The sequence below is a fragment of the Bactrocera oleae genome, chromosome 2 (genome assembly GCF_042242935.1).
Source record: "Bactrocera oleae isolate idBacOlea1 chromosome 2, idBacOlea1, whole genome shotgun sequence".
Lineage (NCBI taxonomy): Eukaryota > Metazoa > Arthropoda > Insecta > Diptera > Tephritidae > Bactrocera > Bactrocera oleae.
This window is the reverse complement of record NC_091536.1, coordinates 47,051,981-47,073,896: the sequence shown is the minus strand read 5'-3', so window position 1 is coordinate 47,073,896 and position 21,916 is coordinate 47,051,981. Positions and strand designations below refer to the sequence as shown.

The 21,916-nt window shown below is 36.4% G+C and overlaps 1 protein-coding gene across 1 annotated transcript in view; it reads left to right on the top strand.

Moving 5' to 3' along the window:
- The window catches only part of LOC138856246 (mucin-17-like), a 150,111-nt gene that overhangs the window by 86,682 nt on the left and 41,513 nt on the right, over window positions 1–21,916 (top strand). The gene's annotated exons all lie outside the window — the stretch shown is intronic.

Sequence of the window (21,916 nt, the reverse complement as noted above, 5' to 3'; positions counted from 1 at the left end):
TTCTGGTCTTTGATTTTCCCAGCTCACATGTACTACTTATGGTTTATTTTTTTTCGTCAATTTGATAATTTACGAAATTAAATGGATAGTTTTTCTTAAAAATAATGTATATGAATGAAATTGGTCTAGACTTTGTTTAAACCTTATAACCCTAATATACTGATTTCCGTTCCTCTGGTACAACAGCAACCCACAAAATAAATCTATGATCAATAACATAAGTTAATAAGATACCAAATAATAATCGAGTAATGAATGTTGAATTCTTTCGCAACATTTTTATACTTTCGCGACATGTTGCAACATAATATAGTTTTATTCAGCAAACGGTTGTTTGCATCACCTAAAGTGATAGATATAGATTTCTATATACATATATTTCTTCTAATATTTGGTGATAATCAGTGGTTAGGTATATTTTCTCAGCCATCATGTTGAACTTATTATAAAATATACCAGACAACAATGCTAAATAGTTTCTTAGAGTGCTGGACTTTGTATGGAGCAAAAAAATCTTTCTAGAAAAAATTGCATGAAATAAATATTAGTAATGTAGTATCAAAAGGGCTAAAGACCCTTTTTATGTGGTTATAGATAAACTGCGACCCCATCCGTTTACATGCTACTGTCTATTATTTCAGTTTTGCGACACATTTTAATATGATATATAATTACATTTTTACCTAGCGCCGTTGGCAGCTTATGAAAGGTTTAGATATTAACAGACAGAAAGAAGAAAATCTACATACCTGCTCTACATATGTGTATACCATACTTAATATATGTAAGTTATTGTTAATTTAGCCTTCATGGGTAGACCAAAATAGGTACCATAGATCCCAATGTTTTAGAAAGCGTTAAACAAAAGTAATTTACTGAGGGGTTTTCCGAGAACTTAATTTCAATACAATGAAATAAACTACTAATTTCTAAAATATAAATATAACTTAATATTATGTATTATTATGTTAGTGAATAGCTAAGTAATATATAGGTATACAAAAGTACCAACATGTTGCAAGAGTATAATAAATATCAGTACACTGTGTTTGTAGTTTCAGTTTCACTAGATGTCTTTACCAGCAAAGTGCTTTATTCAAACTAATTTTAGTGTATTAGTTATATAGTGTCTAAAGTATTATTATATACAGTGACGAGCAAAACCGTATTATATACAGTGGCGAGCAAACACATATACATACATATGTGCACCAGTATACCATAGTACCTATACACGGAACAGGAAAGGAGTCATAGCAAGGACTTACAAGGAATTACAGTGAAAGAGAGCAGCACCTAGTATAATATAATAATATAAGTATTATCTATAAGTATTTTGTATATTAATCCATTTATTATTAATTAATTATGCCTAGATTAATTAGGAAATCTGTATTACTAAGTCGTCTTCAGAATAGAAGACGTATGAGAGTTCTTCGTGCAAACTCTTTATATAGAGATAGTGGGCAGTCACAAAATACTGTAAGGCACGCTTATAGTAGATAAGATTCCGATGTACGTCTGGTCAAACAAATTATCAATACAAATCAACATAGAACCAGGCGGGAAAATCTCGAGGTACGGTCTTTTGAACAAAATTTATATACTGTTCAAGATAGAACAAGGCGGCAAGATCCGCAAATTCGCTCTGAAGAGCAAATAAGAGATACTCGAGGTCATAGGTCTCGGCGTGAAGACCCCGAGGTTAGATCTGTTGAGCAAGTTGCAAATATTGTTCAACATAGAACAAGGCGGCAAGATCCACAAATTCGCTCAGAAGAGCAAATAAGAAATACTCGAGGTCATAGATCTCGGCGTGAAGACCCCGAGGTTCGATCTGTTGAGAAAGTTGCAAATACTGTTCAACATAGAACAAGGCGGCAAGATCCGCAAATTCGCTCTGAAGAGCAAATAAGAGATACTCGAGGTCATAGGTCTCGGCGTGAAGACCCCGAGGTTCGATCTGTTGAGCAAGTTGCAAATACTGTTCAACATAGAACAAGGCGGCAAGATCCCCAAATTCGCTCTGAAGAGCAAATAAGAGATACTCGAGGTCATAGGTCTCGGCGTGAAGACCCCGAGGTTCGATCTGTTGAGAAAGTTGCAAATACTGTTCAACATAGAACAAGGCGGCAAGATCCGCAAATTCGCTCTGAAGAGCAAATAAGAGATACTCGAGGTCATAGGTCTCGGCGTGAAGACCCCGAGGTTCGATCTGTTAAGCAAGTTGCAAATACTGTTCAACATAGAACAAGGCGGCAAGATCCCCAAATTCGCTCTGAAGAGCAAATAATAAATACTCGACGTCATAGATCTCTTCGAGAAAATCCTGACGTACGTTATGATGAACAAAGTAGGAACACTAATGATCATAGAGAACTTCGCGCAAGAAATCCTGAGTATAGGAATTTAGAGCGCATTCGTAATCAAACGCAAAAGGAACATGCAAGAAGAAATCCTGAAATAAGGAGAGAGGAGCGTGATAGAGAAACACAACGTCGACAGCTTAGTAGGAGGGGTATGAGGGAAGAAATTTTGAATCAGAGACGTCTTAGACAAAGTCAAGTTCGCCTTTGTAGAGATAACCCACTCAAACGAATCCGATTAACGAGAGAAAATAATGTTATAGAAACTGATAATAGTGGCAATTTAACAGATTTCAAAAACATTTATTTCCAAAATATAAATAAAGGCCCTACTGAAATATGTATTTGCTGCGGCGGCTTATGGTTTTCACACCAAGTTCGCAAATCAAATTTCGAAACTATTGCGCAAGGTCACCCGAATGCTGCATCCGTCTTCTTTTTAATGCAAAAATTTCCTTCAGAAGATGAAAATTACAATTTTTGTGCTACTTGCAAAAATGCGATTGTTAAAAAGAACGTTTCAAAAATATGTTTAGCTAACGGTCTAGACTTTCCTGAAATACCGGATTGTTTGAAAGGTTTAACTTCAATTGAAGAACGTCTCATAATGCCTAGATTGCCTTTTATGACAATCCGTACGTTAGGATATCAAGGTCAGAGTTTGCTCAAAGGTGCTGTTGTTAATATACCAATTTCTGTTAACAATATTGTGACATCTCTAACAAGGTCCTATGATGAGGCTCATGTTATACAAATTCACTTAAGAAGGCGTTTGGAATACAATCATGATTACATGATCGATACCATACGCCCCGCAAAGGTTATGGAAGCTTTGCAGTTCTTAGTGAATACCCCTCTGTATCGTGAGCACAATACACATATTGATGAAAATTGGATTTCAGAATTTAATAACCAAGAAGAAGTTCCGTTTGTTGCATCTGCAGAGGATTCCCGATTGGTTCAATCTTTTCATGCGGCACAAACTTCTCATGATAATGCCTCAGGTAATAATATTCCCACGGGTCTTTTACCTTCAGAGCTAAATCCAGGCGGTCAAGAAACTCTTTTGGACAATATTCCTGTAGAAAACTTAAACTATAACCGTTTAGTTATGGCGCCAGATGAAGGACAAAGACCAATTGACATAATTTAAGATATTAATTCAGAAGAGTTGTCATTTGGAACAATATACGTTGTGCAGAAGCGTACATGCTCTGAAACGTATAGCAAGATAATACGTTCTGAAATTCGCCGTTTATACAGAAGAGCGTGTACCATTCCAAAGTCGTTCTATGAATACAAAAAATTAGAACTGCTACAAATTAAGAATAGTACATCCATTTGCCTTAGAAAGTTTTCAGGTCGCAACCGAGTTACGGCCCCAAATCTATTAAACGAAAACTTTGTTCAAAACTTGATTCAACACAATGATGGTTACAAGGTTTTGAAAGGCGTTAGATCCTCACCTGCGCACTGGGAAGCTGAGAAGAAAAAGGCAATCGCTATGATTCGCCAATTTGGGCTTCCAACCACTTTATCGGCTGCAGAATCTTAGTGGGTTGAGCTTTTGGTCATCCTCTCTAAAACTGTTGATTCTAAAGATATTTCGGAAGAGGAAGCCAACAGTTTAACAACCCAAGATAGATATCGCTTAATTCGGTCAGACGCGGTTACTTGTGCTAGATATTTTGACTACCGCTATCGACAAATTCTGAAGCTTTTTAAAGATAACGCCGGCATTTTTTGAGAGCATTTTGTTACAAATTTCTACTGGAGAGTGGAGTTTCAACAGAGAGGTTCCCCGCATGTACATGGCATGTATTGGCTTAATAATGCTCCCAGGATCAACTTTCAAGATTCTCAGACATTCCCTGATGTCATTAGTTTTACTGGCAATTATATTTCTAATTTGGGTTATCAAAAGCATATCTTGTATCAAAAGTCGGTCTTGTACTAGGGAAATAAGAGGACAACAGTTTTGTCGTTTTGGTATACCATATCCACCAATGCCTTCAACGCAAATACTGTTAACTCTTACAGAAACAAGTCAAAATTCAGAAAGACACAAGGAAAACTTTTTCAAAATTCAAAACGTTTTAAATTCAAATATGACTACAGAAGACATTTCTAATTTAAACGATTTTGAACACTTCCTGTCTAATAGTATAAGAAATATGTCTTTTGATGACTATTTGTTAGCCCTTAGGTCAAGTTTAACAAAACCCAAAATTTTTCTAAAAAGAAAATTACAGGATCGTTTTATAAACGTTTATAATCCTCTGATTTTGGAACTCCATAGAGCAAATATGGATATCCAATATATACTGGATGCATATGCTTGCTGTTCATATATAATTAATTATATTAACAAGTCTAACAGGGGAATTTCTAGGCTCTTAAATGAAGCTATATCAGATGTAAATGCTGGAAATTATACTATTAAGCCAAAACTTAAACATATAGGTCACAAATTTATATCAGGCACAGAAATATCTGCACAAGAAGCAGTATATTGCTGCATTGGGCTCCATCTTTCGGAAGCAAGTAATGCAGAAATATTTATAAATACCTCTCGACCTGAGGAACGTGTTCGAATGGTAAAACCTAGAGCGGAACTTCAGAACCTTCCTTTAGGTTCGACTGAAATATTCGTAGCCGGTATTTTAGACCATTATGTTCAAAGATCCGATCAGTTAGAAACTCTTTGTTTAGCCGATTTTGCATCTAGGTATAAATATTTTAAAACTAGTAGAAGAGCACAAGATAGTGATCATTAAGAAGAAGAGAGGGAAGACGATAATTTACCAGAAAGCGTAGTTGTCATGCCTCTTAAAGACGGTAGCGGTTTTGTAAAAAAACGTACCAAACCTTGTTTTATTTATTCGGTATAGAAGGTTTAACCTAGATTTGGCCAGAGTTGAGTATTTCCGCTAAATGTTAATGCTTTACTATCCTTGGCGGAATGAACAGCAAGATCTCATTAAAAACGATAATGAGCAGACTTGCATAACACATCGTATTACAATTTAGAAAAACCAAAGAAAATATGATGTTTTTGAGCAAAGAGAACTTAAAAATGTTCTAGAAAGTCTTTATAATGAAATAGACTTGGACGAAGGTGCTGAAAATGAACTACCTATCGTGGAAAATGAGTTCAGAGTGTTGGCGCTTCCAGAAATAAACTCAAATATAAATTTGCTGGACTTGCATGGCGAAGATTCAACAGATAATGGCACTGAATCTGATTGCAATATTAGACTTATTAAACTACCACTTTATTTCCAGTTGAGGAATTATTTTCTTTAGTTCAAAGTCTAAATACTAAGCAAAGACCCTATTTGACACATTTGATGCACCAGCTAAAATCAAATCGCCCATTTTATGAGTTCATTGGCGTAGGTGCAGGTGTAGGAAAGAGTCGTTTGATATCTGCAATATATCAAAATTATTATATTAGCAAAATTAATCATAATTGATGAAATATCGATGGTAGGTGCTCGTATGTTTAGCGCTGTTGATGCGAGATTAAAACAAATTTTCAAAACAGACAGCCCCTTCGGTGGTATACCGTTCATCGTCTTTGGTGATTTGAAGCAACTCTCCCCTCTTGGAGATAGTGGAGATAGGGGGATATTCTCTCTTAATCCCAATGATGCATACAGCACTTTAGTTGGTTCCCCTTTCCGGGAGTTATTTAAATACTTTGAATTAACAGAGATAATGAGACAACGGGAGGATCAGACCTTTGCAATTGCATTAAATCATATGGCATCTGGTACTATGACAAATGAGGACATATCACTCATTGAAACTCGAGTAGTTAATTTCGAAGAAGTTCCCGATGATGCCATACATTTATCTTGGTCCAATGAAGAGACAAATAATTTCAATGCCCTTAAGCTTAGTCGAATCCCAACAGAAGCTTTCCTTTCAACTGCAAAAGACTCAGTTAAAGGAATTGGTATAAATGATAATGATAATATTTTGGAAAGAGTTAAACTTTTCAAAACTTCTGAAACGCAGGGACTGCCCTATGAATTGACACTAAAAACCTCCGCCAAATATATGATTACAGTGAACATAAACACGTCTAATGGCTTGGTTAATGTGGCAGCTGGACAACTTATGCAAATTGATTTCCATTGTTCTTTTCCAACAGTTCTGTGGATTAAATTTTTGGAACCTTCTGTTGGTTTGATAGCACGATCAAAAAAGCCTCATCCTCCTAGAAAGTTCTTGGACACCAATTGAAAAAGTTCTAAAATCTTTTCAATATAAAAGAAATGAACAAATTTCAATTGAAAGAAATCAATGAGATGAGATTCTAAATTTCTATTTATTTTAGAAGTTTTATAAGATTTTTTAAATTTTACAATCCTATAAATTATGTACATTATTAACAAAATTACAAGTATGTACAATAAATATGAATGATGTTTAAAAACTTTCATTCGTTCAGCTAAAATATTATTGTTTTCAAGTTTCATTTCTTTATCTTTGTCTTTGATTTTTTTTTAATTTATCTTTTTTTCTGGAGATTATCATTAGAGACCTTATTATAATGGACTTCGAATGGTTTCTTATCAGTCACCGAATGCATAATTTTATTGTATTGGTGAGAGGCTCTATATATTGAATCCGAAAAGCTGATTAAATTATATTCTTCTTTTAATTAACATTACTTTAAATTTTAATTTCAAAATAAATTATATCTAAAATGTATATATATAATATAGGTATATACATATGAAAAATATACATGGACTGAACTTTTATAATCAAGGGGACAATAGAGGTCCACTTAACGTGATCTTGCTCGTTAATGATTAATATGTTAACGCTGAATATGTAAGGATTTGGTGAAAGCATTGGTATAACCCCCATTTACTTAATGAGATAAATTCCCATTATCTCCTTGACGTTTTCTACATCACCCCAATATATCAAATACGGCCTCTCAGGTTGAGTTTATGTCACATTTGAATACGTAATATATTGAATAATATAATTTTAGTCGACACGAAGTAAAATATAACAATACAACTAAGCTATGACCTATAACACAACTTAATAAATTACCAAATTTGATAGTAATTTATTCAGGATTTTGCTGAATAATAAACGTTGAATTCTTTCGCAATTTTTTTATACTCTTGCAACATGTTGCTACAGAGTATAACAGTTTTGTTCACCTAACGAGACCAGTTGAAATCCGAGTGAGTGTCTGTCTGTCCATCCGTTCGTCCGGTGGACGGTAGGGTTGAAAAGTTTGTAAAAAGTAGGTTTGGCACCGCTCCCCTAACAAGTTCAATCTATATATCTCTTAAACCATTGGAGCTATAAGACCTAAATTCGCACTTGCTTAACATTTTTAATCCTTCTATCGACAGTGTGAAAATAGATGAAATCGGATGATAACTCTGCCCACTCCCTATATAACGGTTTTGTTAAAAACTACTTAAAGCGCGATAATCAGTAACTAAATGCGTCAGAGACATTAAATTTTACATCCGGGTACAAAAGTGTTTTATAGGAACCGAAGTCGAAATTGTACAATGGCTTGGCACCGCCCACATTTAGGAGAAAACCCATATCTCGGGACCGACTTGACCAATTTCAACCTAATTCGATACATAACATTATCCTGACAATCCTATATTACCCATATAGCACAATTTTAAATTCCATATGATTCTTGCACTTTCCATAAATAAAGGAACCACCAAAGAATATATCGAGACAATACTTTGCTCATATAGTGCCTTTGAGCTATACCATTTCATGTCTAAAAATTGTTAATGTCGGACCATAACTGTTCAAGCCCCCAGTTACCGAATATAGGGTCTATGAGATATATTATTGCAATACTAAGAGAGTCTCTTCCTGATAAAAGTATGCCTGTATGTCAAAAATGGATTGAATTTGGTCAATACTTCCCTTAGTCCCCATATACATTATCGAAATTTTTTCGAACTTCCGGTTTACGTCATACTGCAAACTCAGGGATCATTTTATTCTGTTAATAGTATGTTGTATTGCCAAAAATAGATCAAATCGGGTCAATACTACCCCTATCTCTCACATAACTAATTAAATTTCAAGTTTCCGGTTACCCTTATGCCATATACTTGTATATCAGTCAATATGTAAGTAATTTTACCAAAATTAATTGAACGTATGATATTGGATATACTATAGTTTAATTCCAAAAGTGTGTAAAATTTTATTAAACATTCTACATAGAATAATTTCCGTTATTCTAACAAGTCTTATTGTATTAATGGTTTAGGGCTGAACATGATTGGACTTGGTCTAGGCTTTGGTCTTAATCTCATATCCCTAATATTATTAATTGTGATCTTCTGGTTGACGTTTTGCACATCAGCTCATTATATCAAATTAACCCTCTTCGGTTAAGTTTATGTCAGATATTTCTCATTTTAGGATGATTTTAATAAAATTTTCGCTGACGGAAAGTAAAATATAATTAGTATATAAAATTAATAACATAATAAAACAATAAATTTGATCGTCATTTATTCACGATTTTGGCGAATAATGAATGCTGAATTCTTTCGCTACATTTTTTAATGTAAAGGTTTCCCAACACCTGAAAGTATGTTCTCAGTTGCAAAAGTATAAAATGTCCGGTTACACCCAAACTTAGGCCTTCCTTACTTGTTTATTTGACTATTTTTTTAGTTTTAATTAAGCACAATTAACTTTGTTTAAATATGAAATTTAAATTACTTGCGTCCACTGGACTGGACGAGCAGTTAGCCGATGCAGGTTTTATCTCGGTTTTTATTTTCCTATTCGTTTTTAGTAGGTGCAAAAATCTTGGAAGAATATTGTAATCATAAAACTATATGGTATAATAACTAATATATGGTATAATAACTAATAAGGAAAAGAAAAACCAGAACTAGAAGTCGGCATAATTTTAAAGAGCATATTTGTCAGAATAAGCATATGTAAATATATTACTTTGTACAGGATGACGAGGCGAGTTGAATTTAGGACACCTGTGTGAAAATAAAAGTCCCAATTCAATGGATATACACTTATCTTTATTTTTAACCCAATAAACTTAACGTTTTACTATTCAAAATTCACAACTTTTTACTTAAATTTTAATTGCTCTTTACGCAGCAAGACCCTTACTAAAACTGTGTCTGCTGCACTATTCGGCAGTCCTTATATAGTAGATCTTTAACAAAACTTTGACCCTGGAACATTCTGGCAACTTCGAATTTCCTGTCTAGTTCCTTCTGGCCATTTAGTGTCGATTCGATTTTGTTCTATCATCCGGGTTCGTCACAATATGTTATGATAACTGGGATAATTTGTTGACTACTTTTACACATTTTCTGCACTAAACTATAAAACATCTACTATTATACGTTCACTAAAATTTGATAAGATATCCTAAAAATGTTCCGACTATACGGTATAATGGCTACCGTAATTCAATCCTGTTTTTTTTTTACATCTGCTACTACTAAATAACAAGTAGATGTAATAAAAAGAGCAGCTTTGAATTGTTTTAATGAGGTCTTTTTTTTGCATTTTCTAAGCAAATTTACCGTAAAAATTTATATATTTTTGACTCCATCAGAAAGACTTGTGGAATTTTGACTTTAGATTTTGTGATAGAAAATTTGGGTTTTTTCCGATTTGTACAAGTAGGTATACTGGAAAGTGGAAGAATCGCATGGAAATTAAAGTTATGTTATATGGGAAGTAAGAGTGGTTGTCATCTGATTTCGCCTATATTTACAGTATCTGATAGAAATATTCAGATAACCTCACAAACCAAATTTGGTTGAAATATGTCGAGTAGTTCCTAAGACATAGAATTTCACTTAAAAATGGGCAATTATCTGATTTTACCTATTTTCAAAAAGTTTAAAGAGTTGATGAAACTACTTCTTCTCGGAAAGTCTGATATAGCTTAAGCGGTTTGGAATATATATAGATTCAACCATTTAAGGGGCGGATCCACCCCCACTTCTAAAAAATTACCAAACCACAGGTGCCCTCATTAATGCGATTGGTTATACCAAATTACGGATTTGTATCTTAACTTGCTACTTAGTTATGACACTTTAAAACTTTTCGTTTAATGTCGTTTTGTGGTGTTGTTAATGTCGGTTTCGTTTAATGTCGAATTAGGTGAAATCACATATCTCTGATCCTACCACATAAATTTCAACCAAATTTGGTACATAAGATTGTCTTCACATTCCCATGTTACAGTGCGTAATGTACATGGGCGAAGTCGGACAGTAACCACGTCTACCAACGAGATGCCAACTTCATTATACCCCTCTCGTAGAAGACTGCGTCCCTCGGACAGCCAATTTTCGCAGGCCTCTCTTGAAGCCAACTTCTCACCATTAAGCGCATTCGCCATGGACAGGAAAAGATGGTAATCACTTGGTGCCAGGTCCGGACTATAAGGTGGGTGCATTAGAACCTCCCATCCGAGCTCCAGGAGCTTCTGGCGAGTCACCAAAGACGTGTGTGGCCTGGCGTTGTCCTGATGGAACACAATTCGGCCTCTGTTGATCAAAAATGGCCTCTTCTGGATGAGTGCTGCCTTTAAGCGGTCCAGTTGTTGGCATTAGAGGGCCGAGTTGAGCGTTTGGCCATAGGTCGATTTTGTCGCGATTCTGCAGCGATTTACAGATGGAAATTCGGTCCATCATGTTTTTTTGCGTTAGTACGTGTGGCACCCAAACATCGAGCTTCTTTTTGAATCCAAGGTTATGCAAATGGTTCCAAATGGTTTTCTGGCTTATCTTTAGTTCCTCAGCAATTAAATAAGTGCTCACGTGACGGTCTGTTTCCACTATTTCCATGATTTTATCGCAATTTTCGACGACAGGCCTCCCGACGCGTGGTGCATCTTTGACATCGAAATTACCGGAACGGAACCTAGCAAATCACTTTTGTGCTACACGTTCGTTTACAGTATCGGGCCCATAAACTAAATTAATGTTTTCAGCCGCTTTGGCTGCCTTTTCGCTTTGATCGAAGAAAAATTGTAAAATATAGCGATTTTTCTCTTTGTTGGTGTCCATCTTTGACAAGCGCTCACAACGAACTGAGTGAATCAATCGAAAAACTGTCAAAGACAAACTTTTAGCGCTAATAAATACGTTTTCAGCGCCGTATAGTAAGACATGATGCGACACGTAACACTAGTACTATGGACAATAACGCCATCTCTTAGATAAAAACCTTTTTACTTGACCTAATATAATTGAAATTTGGGGAAAATGTTTTTTGATAATAATATACCGTTGTGTCAGAAAGGGATTGAATCGGATCGGAAAGTATTGCCCCTTTTGTGCCTAAAATAACTGAAATCGGGAAAACGATATATTACAAATATGTCTACTAGGCTAGCTATCACTGCATCTGATAATTGTATTTACTTAAAGCAAACTACGAATAGTAGCTAATTTTTGCCGCCGTTCTTTTCTCTCCAAGAAGCTGCTCATTTGTTGGAACGGGCGATATTGGACAACTATAACATATAGCTGTCATGCAAACTGAACGACCGGAATCAAGTGCTTGTATGGAAAACTTTTTCATTTAAGGATATGCAATCTAAGAAGAAATAGTTTAGATCAGGTTGCTATAGCATATAGCTGGTATAAAAACTGACCGATCAAAGTTCTTGTAAGGAATCTTTTGTATTTGTGAAGGGTATTATAGCTTCGGTGCAACAGAAGTTAGTATTTTTTCTAGTTTTGTAGGTAAAATATGCAATAAATAATTTATTTTTGTGCGGGTATTTGCGAAAATTCCCCGCGGTACCTGTTCACACGAATTGGAGCAAGGAACATTTTTTGAGGAGAGAAGGAAAGTTGACTACTCGTAAAATAGCCGCTAAGTTAAAAAGAAGCAACAATGTAGTCATAAATTGGAGCAAGAAACATTTTTTTGAGGAGAGCAGGAAAGTTGACTACTCGTAAAATAGCCGCTACATTAAAAAGAAGCAAAACTGTAGTCATAAACTTTCTTCTCTTTAAAGAAAAATATAGACAATAGAAGCGTAGTGGAAGAAAACCCAAGTTTGATGCAAGCGATATGCGTGAAATAAAATTGCTAGCTGTCAAGAAATCTAATAGTCCCGCGCAAATTTTACGATTTCATGATTTAGATGTATCGAAGCGTATAATTCATCAAGTTTTGAAGACTGACTCCAAACTGAAATATACAAAGCGAGTCCTTAGCCAAAGTTGACGCTGCGTCACAAACTCTGGCTTGACATTTTGTGAAGAATTCCAATTTTGGGAAGAAGAAGCATAATTGCGCCACAAGAAATCCTGTATCTGAAGAACTTTACCAATTTCAACTAAATTTGGTGTGTGAGGTTATCAACACATTCCTATCACATACTGTGAATATTGGCGAAATTGGACAACAACCAACTACTTCCCATATAACAATCTTTTAAATTTCATCCCTTTTCAGTATACAAATCAGTAATCATCAATAAAGTGATCAGAATAAAACTTTTCACAAAGTCCTCAAGTTATTTCATCTTATGCCTAAATATTGTCAAAATCGGACTATAACTTTTCAAGGACCCAGACACCAAATATGTGGACCCCAGTGTATATGACTAATTCTTTAGCAAATATATCAGTCAATTTGTGAGATCTTGTATTTAAATTTGGGGAGAATATTTATTTGATAAAAGCGTGCTCTTGTGCCAAAAATGGTTAAAATCGGGTCGGGATGTAGTGAGTCTCCATATACCTAAATAATATAAATATTTTAGAAACTCTCAATCAGTATACAAATCAGTAATCATCAATAAAGTGATCAGAATAAAACTTTTCACAAAGTCCTCAAGTTATTTCATCTTATGCCTAAATATTGTCAAAATCGGACTATAACTTTTCAAGGACCCAGACACCAAATATGTGGACCCCAGTGCATGTGACTAATTCTTTAGCAAATATATCGGTCAATCTGTGAGATCTTGTATTTAAATTTGGGGAGAATATTTATTTGATGAAAGCGTGCTCTTGTGCCAAAAATGATTAAAATCGGGTCGGGAGGTAGTGAGTCTCCATATACCTAATATAAATATTTTAGAAATTCTGTTTGACTTTATGCCGCATTTATGGGTCAATATGTAAAAAAAATTTATTAAAATTGATAAAGAACATATTTCTAATAACAGTGTTTCCTTTGCCAAAAATGGATAAAATCACGGCAAGGAGACAAAAGTATAAATGCATTTTTTTGACGGTCGAGCTTTTCTCGTACAATAATCGTTCTTTGGCTCTAAACGACAAATAGCAAGTAAGGAAGGTGGTCATACCCTCAAAGAAACTATTCGTGCAAATTTTTATCCCGTTAATTATAATTTGAAAGAATCAGATGGAATTTAAAATTATCTTATAAGGGAAGTAGGCGTGGCTGGAATCCGATTTCCTCCATTTTCGCACTGTATTGTAGGAATATTAGAAGAATGTTATGTACAGGATTTGGTTAAAATCATTTGGTTGAGTAGGTCCCGAGATTGGTTTTTTCCCTTAAAAGTGGGCGGTGTCTTGCCCGTCGTCTTTGACATTCGTTCGTACTCGAACGACGCACACCATTTCTTCATTAATATTGCTTGGGTATTTTTCATATCTGTCTTTCTGATCCGCTCACGTTCTGTTTCTAGCTCTTTTATTACTTTTTTTTCAATGCACTTAAATCGTAACAGTCTGAATGGGGACACTTTTGTGCTACGATTTAGATAATTTTTTAAACAATTTTGTACATTATTCAAGCTTTTACACCATTGATCTGGATTGTTCAAAGAAAGTTTTGTCAACATCGGATTACCGTTTGGTGAATGCGCTCTATCTGTCCGATTCTGTATTCCCTGCTCACTACAATAGTCTTTAAAAGCTTGAGAGGTAAAATCTGCAGCTCTGTTCGTGATTACCATATTCTTCTTTGGGTTCCGAAAATATCAGCTTGATCACTGCTGATGTACCACTATCATTTGTTGGATATAACCAGACAAATTTTGAGAATTCACCTACAACTGATAAAATGTGGTTATAATGCTTTGCAGTAGCCGTCAAAGGTCCTAAATAGTCTAGGTGATAGGTGCCTAACGATTGATCATATTTAGGGATCGGAGTAAGGAACCCTTCTTCCATGCCCATTTTTGCATTTGCTACACTATACTCAACTGGTTACTATTTTAACAATTTTCTGAAACTGGAGCACTCCTTGGGATTCTTGGGGATACGTCTTCTTTCCCCATTGTAAGCGCAAAAGCTTTACATTCTGTAATTATCGTAAACTTTACTCCTTTTAAATATATTAGCAATTTTTTAACGCTGTAATGACCGCTAATCTCTAGCTCATATATAAAAATATATATAAGCTGTACCTTTCTTCTGCCTGACTTGTTTTTCTACTTAAAAACTGTGCTGGATGGAAATTCTGATTTTCAGTACACTTTTGCATAAATATTGTCACATATCCGAATTTTGATGCATCCGCGTGGTTCTCGGTTTTACCATGATGGAACCGGTGAGGTGGTTAAGGCAGTCTGTAAATTTTGAAAAGACACTACCTATGCGTACCTATTCACAAATCGTCTAAAATAAGAAGTTAATCCGAGAAATCGTTCGACAGTCTTCATATCCTTTGGCATTGGCTAAATTTTAATGTCCTGAATCTTTTATTCAGATGCTTTAATTGTTCCCGCCTCAATAACATATCCAAGGAAGTTTACTTTTCGCTCTAACAATTGACACCTTTCCATTTGATACCGTATACCGTATCGTGATCGTACTTCTAAAACTCGTTTCAGGTTTATTACCCCTTCATCGACGTCTTTGAATGGGATAATAATGTCGTCTATATACATAGCAATCGTTGCGTCTTTTATAAGGTCTCTGAAAACATAGCTTATGAACCTACAAAATACATTTACCGAAGGAACGTATTTAACTTCGTAATGCCCATCTAGCGTAACGAATGCTGTATATTTTAACGAATCTTCAGCTACAGGCACATGGACAAATCCATCTTCCAATTCTAATGTTGTAAAAATTTTTCCTGTCTAAAACGTTATCCCGAATGATTTTCTTGTTGAACAACATTTTTGACCCATTTTTTTTGTTTAGTATAACAATCGGAGATGCGTAAATTGAAAAACTTGGCTGGATAACATCAGCTTGTAGCCAATTTTCCACATGCTGGTTTACGAAATTTTTGTCTTGTAAAGAAAATATTCTTTGACGTTGGAAAAGCGGTATTTCGTCGCACAAAACGATCTTCATTTTAGATTGACATTTTGCAAAACAACTATTTATCAATTCTTGAATAACTACTTTATCGCTATATTTCCCTGCACTCAAACATAACTCGAATTCCGCACCCTTTGGCTTTACATTAATATAGACTTTTTCTAGTACTCATGTGCCTATGAATACTGAATATGGAATAGCGCTGGTGATGTGAAAATGCTGTACGAATTTATAACCATCAACTTCCAATTCTGCGACAAAGTTACTATACGTTGCAAATTCTTTCGCACAGGTGCCCTACAAAGTTCACTTGCCATCAGTCATCTCACCGTCCAAAATAATTTTATCGAAAATATCGCGCCGAATCAACTTTTAGTCTTCCTATCTTCCCCATTTTTATTGGCAAACTTATTCTTTCTTTATCAGCATTCACAACGTTAATTTTATCTGAATTCTTCTTTACTTTTGTACCCTTAATACTCTTACACTCGAAGGACTTATGTTCTATAGCATTAAGTTAGGTTAGGTTAGGTTAGGAAGACGATCCTAAAAAGGATCACCGTTGGATAGCTTAAAACTCCGATCCGTTGTGGTACCCAAAACTCCTATTAGTTGGATCAAAAGACCCTTACATGTCAACAAAGCGCTTTGTGCCTGTAACAAACTTGCCAATATTCATTTCGGCCAAGTCTTCTGGTCCACCGAAAGTGTGATTGCCGAGATGTTTCAGTCTCAGCCTAGCAAATGCCGGACAGTGTAGGAGAAAGTGCCGGAGTGCTTCAACCTCACCCTCCTCCATACAACTTTGACAACTAGCATCGAGTAGTAGTTCCTATTAGACAGTGCCCAGTGAGAACTCCTACCATAGCGGCGAGATGAACTCGGTTCAAGGCGAGAAGATCCCCCGACCTCCTGCTATCCACTCTCGGCCAGACGAATATCGCAGTCGCACGGGAGTTCGTCGTCGATCAGCGTCTGCTGAGTGCATGCGCGATCCATTGGTCCCTCATCGGCTTTGCAGTTACCAGCGATTCCGCTCTGAATAGGCACCCCTCTGCTGGCGGAGTGAATGCTCACCTCTCTAAACGAGGCTCCACTTCGTAGCAGTACTTCTCCCGCTACCTTGATCGCAGCCACTTCCGCCTGAAAAGTTCTACAGTGTTTCGGTAGCCTGAAGCTAAGATTGACGGAGAGCTCTTTACAAAAAACCCCCTTCCAACTTTCCATCCGTGAAAAAGCTCACCGCGCCTTTTCTCCAGCGGCTTCTTCCCACCCACATCTTCCTCATTGGGATATGAGCAGAGTCATCTCAAGTGGCCGCAGTGATCCAAATTTTCAGGAATTCAGCTGAAGGATGAGAGAAATGCGGCGTGCCCTTATTCGGACCTCTTCATAACCCCAGCTTCCCTGAGCCTTAGAGCTCACTTCGCCGGCAATGTCTACAGGTGCTATGTTTAGAATTGAGTTAAGAGCTATCGTTGGTGTGGTGCGCACTGCATCGAAGATCTAATGAGAACCCGCTTAAGCTTTTTTGCCAGTGTAGCCCTTTCGAGCGCCCTCCACCAGACGAACATACCATAGAACAATATTGGCTTGACTACGGTTTCGTAGAGCCAGAACACCACCTATGGGGAGAGTCCCCACCTTTTCCCTATAGCTTCCCTGATGACCGATGCCTTCTTAACTCTCTCCTCGATGTTTTGCCTCAAAGAAAGCTTCCTATCAAGTATGACCCCTAGGTATTTCACCTTATCACCAGTTTGAAGTTGTGAACCCCCGAAAAAGAGAAGAGGCACGTTTGGGATCTTATACCTCCTAGTAATTAAAACCATTTCGGATGTACTTGGGATGGCGGCTAGGCCGCTTCTATTCGGCCAGTTTGATACCACGTTTAGGTATCCTTCAGTAAGTCCATAGATAGTATTTAGGAATTTTCCCTTAACCATAAGAACCACATCATCTGCATAGGCTATCGCCCGACAACCTACTTCCTCGAGTTACATAAGTAGATCGTTTATCTCCAAGCTTCAGAGCAGTGGGGAAAATTATCCCCCTGCGGAGTTCCCCTATTAACTTTTCTGGTTGTCTTGGCACTACCCCACTCCTCTACGACAGTTCTGTCGCAAAGAAGACTGAGAATGAAAAGCTTGAGGTTCAAATCCACCTCAAACATTTCGAAGGCATTAACCACTGCCTCTGGCCATACGTTATTGAAGGCCCCGTCGATGTCGAGAATGGAACACAGCAAATTCCTTGTGCCTAAGGGCTATCTCCAGCCATGACACTACATCATGCAGAGCAGTGTCGACCGACCTGCCTTTGATATAGGCATGCTGCGTCTAATAGTTTACCCCTCGGTATTCTGCTTCTAATATACAGATCCTTAAGTCTCTAAAACATTTTCAACAAAAACGATGATAGACTAATGGGTCTAAAGTCCTATGCACCGGCGTGAAAGCTTTTACCGGCCTTCGGAGCGCAGTTCGCGTATGTGGGAGCCAGCCAGCTGCATAACACCTTGATCGTACGCTATAGTTGCACCGGTATAATGACATAAGGCCCTGGGAGTTGAAGGGTGTGAGTGATTTCAGCGCCCAGGTAAGGTAATGCTGTACATTCTTCCTGAAGCTCCTCCAGTGGCACTTCTTCAGGAGAACGATTCAGCGGAAAATGAGCATCCAGAAGTAGTCTTGACGGTTCTTCGCTACTCGTTGTCCAACCACATTCTGCATTTCTCAGATACCCCAACGGAATAGGATTTTTCGCAAGAATGCGCCATAACCGTGAGGACTCATGACAACCCTCTACACTGTCGCAGAAGGTTCTCCACGAGGCTCTCTTGGTTTTTGTTTATCTCGGGCTTGTAAATGGCCAGTCCGACCTTTTACAACGCCGTCGTCAATAGAGCCACTTTTACGATCTTTATTGAAGAGGCTGTCATGTGTACCAAGTTTCATTAAGATATCATAATTTTTACTCAAGTAATCGCTTGCACATGGCCGGACAAAGAGACAGTCAATCGGGTTTCAACTCGTCTCATCATCCTGATCATTTATGATAAGACGAAAGTGTATTTTTGGACCTACCATAGTATAATGAGTTCACCTTTGTTCACCTAACGGTTGTTTGTATCACCTAAAACTAGTCGAAGTAGATATAGGGTTATATATATATAAATGATCAGGATGAAGAGACGAGTGGGAATCCAGGTGACTGTATGTCCGTTCGTCCGTCTGTGTGTCAAGCTGTAACTTAAGTAAAAATTGAGATAACTTTATGAAACTTCATACACATGTTTCTTGGTACCGTAAGACGGTTGGTATTGCAGATGGGCGTAATCAGACCACTGCCACGCCAATAAAACGCCAATATTCAAAAACAAATAAATTGCCATAACTAAGCTCCACAATAAGATACAAGACTGTAATTTGGTATACAGAATTACATTAGGGAGCATCAGCAGTTTAAATTCTTTTAAAATTGGGCGTGGCCCCGCCCCCTAAAATGTTTTATGTGCATATCTCCTAAGCCGCTAAAGCTATAACGACAAAATTCACTGAGAACAAATGTTTTTAGCACTTCTATTGACAGTGTGAATATGGGTGAAATCAGGTGACAACCCCGGCCACTCCCCATATAACGGTACTGTTCAAAACTACTAAAAGCGCGATAAGTCAAGCACTAAACATGCCAGAGACATTCAATTTTACCTTTGGGATGGTATGAGATGACTTTATAGGAACCTCGTTCAAAATTAGACAGTGGGACTGGCACCACTCACTTTTAGGTGAAAACCCATATCTTGAGATCTGAGGTTTGGTCTGCGGATGACGGTAAAGTCAAAGTCGGTAAAGACGGTGTCTTTAAGAAATGACGATAGGATGATTATATGGGGGAGGGGGGGGGGGTTAAAATCTGAAAAAATCGATGACGTAATTTATGGACGGCCCCAAAGGTGAGCGGTGTCACGACCACTGTTCAATTTTGGCTACCAATGAAAATATCGGAATAGCGCTTTTAAGGTGTGGGAACTCACATCACAAAGAAGTGTTGTCGAAATTAAAACTGTTCTTTGTAAGTCCCCAGATATCGACTGGAAGAAGATTAGAACATACTGCTGACTTTGTATCATAAGTATAATAATATACAATTATAAATTTGTTAGATATGTATTTTTTTCATCTTTTATATTGATAATAAAATGGTGGTTAAAATGCTTCTTCAAGCCTCCGAAAACTTAATTTTTTTAAACTTACTGGTTAACTTTGTCCAGTATATATCGACCTGTATCTTAAGGAATTAAGGTGAAAATAATTTCTTAAATATCCAGTAGTTTAGTTCCGAAAATGTATGAAATCTAAATTAAATTTGTAACAGATGTCCTAAAATCAAAAATAATGAAGTGGAAAGCAATGACGTTCATTGAAATTTGAAACCGTAAGGTTTAAATCGTAAGTAGATTTGAAATAATTTGGATGGTCGTCATCAAATGACCAGTTTATTTCATGTTAAATGTCCAAGAGCCGTTTTCACAGTCAGTAATTAGCATTTTTTCGCGATTTTCGTTATTTGACAGTAATTTTTTAAGCGATTTGTTAACTCTCCTCCAGCGCACTTTTTAACGATTCGTTAGCAAACAGCTGTTCGAATGTTAAACTATTTTTTTTTCGGAAAAGACAATAAGCAGAAAAAATGGAATAATTGGCAGTAACGAAGATTACGAAGAGCTGCTGAGAGTGGTAATTTTTTGTCGAAAAACACAAATTCGAGAACGGTTCCATTTCTTTCGACTAAATGATGATAAAGATTTCAGAGTCCGTTTTCGCTTGCGCAAAAATGCGGCACGCGAAGTATTGCAGCTCATTGGTTTCCTTTGTTTGTATGTTTATTTTATAATGAACATTTTTTCTTAGGAATAACGCTATGTCGCCATTACAACTCTAGTTTCAAATGAAATAGCAAGATTTTGAAAACGTTTTATACGCTTTGGTACTTTGGATTGCACGCACGAAAAAATCCAATTGCTAATATTAAATAAAAACTTTAATATTTCATCAAACGTCAATAACAAATGCTTTTTGCTGCACTGCCAGAGTTTTGAGAAGAAAATTTATTTTTATAACTTACAATAGTACTGAGAAAATTAATTCAGCTGTGGGTTATATTACCTTATGATCAAATAATTGTTAACCAGTCACTGTGAAGTGTTTAGGTGACCATATTTTTCCCGGCAAAATCCGGGACGTTTTTTTTTTAGTCATCCATTTTTTCTATATTATAATTCACTGAAAATCGCGACATATAATAGATAAGAGAGCAACACAATTTTAATTAAAACAGAATGGAAAAAAAAAGGGGATTCAAAGTAATAGCAAAAATTATTAAAAGCTTTAATCACTGTTTGGTTCGATCGTTAGTATGTCAGTTGATGAAGTGTACGGTGTTTCAGAATTGTTGAAGACGTCTTCGGTCTGACGTATTTCTCTTCTTGCTCGGGGTGCGATTTCAAGTGAGTGAAAAATTCCAAACAAGAAAATTTTAAATTATTCTTCACAAATAAAATCGTTTTCATGGTGCTAACTTGTAGGCGAGTTTTTTCGTATATCTAAATTCTGTTAATGGTGGAAAATATGCGTTCCACAGGTGCCGATGTTCCTGGTATTGTCAGAGCATATTCAACGATCTCTGAAAGCTCAACGAATAAAACATTGAACCCAACGCTTGTCAACGGATGTCTGCTATTTGCTCCATTCATCAATTCATGTCTGATGCTTTCAAAATATTATTTTCTGTGAGGAAAATAAATGTTTTCTCAATTTTTCTCGGTAGAGTTTAGCAGTGAGCAGCACCCAACCAAATAATTTTACATGAGCAAACTGTTGGGTGAAGGAAGGTCGTCGAAATACACTAAAGGTTGGAACATTCGAATGACGTTTCACCTTTTTCTTGTGAAAGTTCAATTATTTTAACATTCCCTCCAGATAATGGAAGAAAATAACGAATGACGACAGGAAACATCTTGATTCCTTTGCGGTTCAGTGTGAAGTCATTCCAATGGTTATAATCGCTTCTCTTTTTGTTCTAAAACACGAAAGTTTTTTCATTTAGAAACAGGTTCGAAGTATTTTGGTAGCGCAGTCGTTTGATCTACAATAAAAAGTTTAAAAAAATTTGAATCGGACGATAACTGCTGTTTTTTAAATAATTTTTTGAATAACAAACCTGAAATTGTTATTTTCATCAATTATGTGGTACGCCCCCACACCT